Source organism: Coturnix japonica, unplaced genomic scaffold (assembly GCF_001577835.2).
Source record: "Coturnix japonica isolate 7356 unplaced genomic scaffold, Coturnix japonica 2.1 chrUnrandom681, whole genome shotgun sequence".
Lineage (NCBI taxonomy): Eukaryota > Metazoa > Chordata > Aves > Galliformes > Phasianidae > Coturnix > Coturnix japonica.
In genome coordinates, this window is record NW_015440045.1 from 18,226 (window position 1) to 19,516 (window position 1,291).

Here is a 1,291-nt window from a genome sequence, read left to right on the forward strand (position 1 = left end):
AGGAGGGGGGGGGCAGTGAAGGGGAAGGGGGGCAGCCAAAGGAGGGGGGGGCAACAAAGAGGGGGGTGGGGGCAATGTGATCTGACCCCCCCCTTGTGCCCCCCCCAGGGCTCTGGTCGGGGGGTGCGCACCCGGCTCAGGAAGAAGGTGCCCCCCCCGGATCAGGACAGCTGATGTCCCCCCCCCCCACCACAACCTCACACCGCATGGACCTCATTAATTGGGGGGGGGGCTGCTCTGTGTGCCCCCCCCTCCCACCACCTCCTCCCATTGGGATCTGTGCCTTCAGCTGCTGCCCTGGGGGGGGTCCTATCTGTGCCCCCCCCCCCCGCATTGGGGTGGGCGCTGGCGCCTCTGCCCCATTGCTGTGCCCCCCAGCGCCCCCCCCCCACAATGGGAGTGGGAGTGATTTTAATGGACCCCCCCCCAAAATGAAGGAGGGGGGGGTTGGATGTGGGCTAATAAACTGCATTTGGGACTATATAGATAGATATATATATATATCCCTGCAGCCCCCTCCCCAACACTGTGCTTGTGGGGGGGGGGGGAACGACCCCATAGACTCACCCCACTTACACTTATGGGACTGGGGGGGGCTGGGACCCACAATGGGGGGGGCTGGGACCCCATAATAAGGGGGGATGGGACCCACAATGGGGGGCGGCTGGGACCCCATAATAAGGGGTGGGACCCTGTAATAAGGGTGGTGTGGGACCCACATTGGGGGGGCTGGGGCCCCATAATAACGGGGGGGTGGGTCCCACAATGGGGGGGGCTTGAACCCCTTAATAATGGGGGTGTGGGACCCCATAATAAGGGGGGGTAGGTCCCAAAATGGGGGGGCTGGGACCCCATAATAAAGGGTGGGTGGGAGCCACACTGGGGGGGGGTGGGACCCCATAATAAGGGGGGCTGGGACCCATAATGGGGGGGACTGGGACCCCATAATAAGGGAGGGGTGGGACCCATAATAAGGGGGGGTGGGGCCCACAATGGGGGGGACTGGGACCCCATAATAGGGGGGGGTGGGTCCCACAATGGGGGGGGCTGAGACCCCATAATAAGGGGGGGTGGGACCCCCAATGAGGGGGGGGTTGGTCTGAGGTGACCCCGGGGTCCTCCCGGGGCAGGGAGAGTTCCATGTGGGGGGGTGGGATTAGCCCTATAAAGTGACCAGAGACGATTAATGGGATGGGGGGGGTGAAGGGGGGTAAATCCCATAAAGCCGCTTATGGGGCTGCGGGTCCTCCAAGGATACGGGGCTGGTGTCCCTATGGGGTATGGGGGGGGG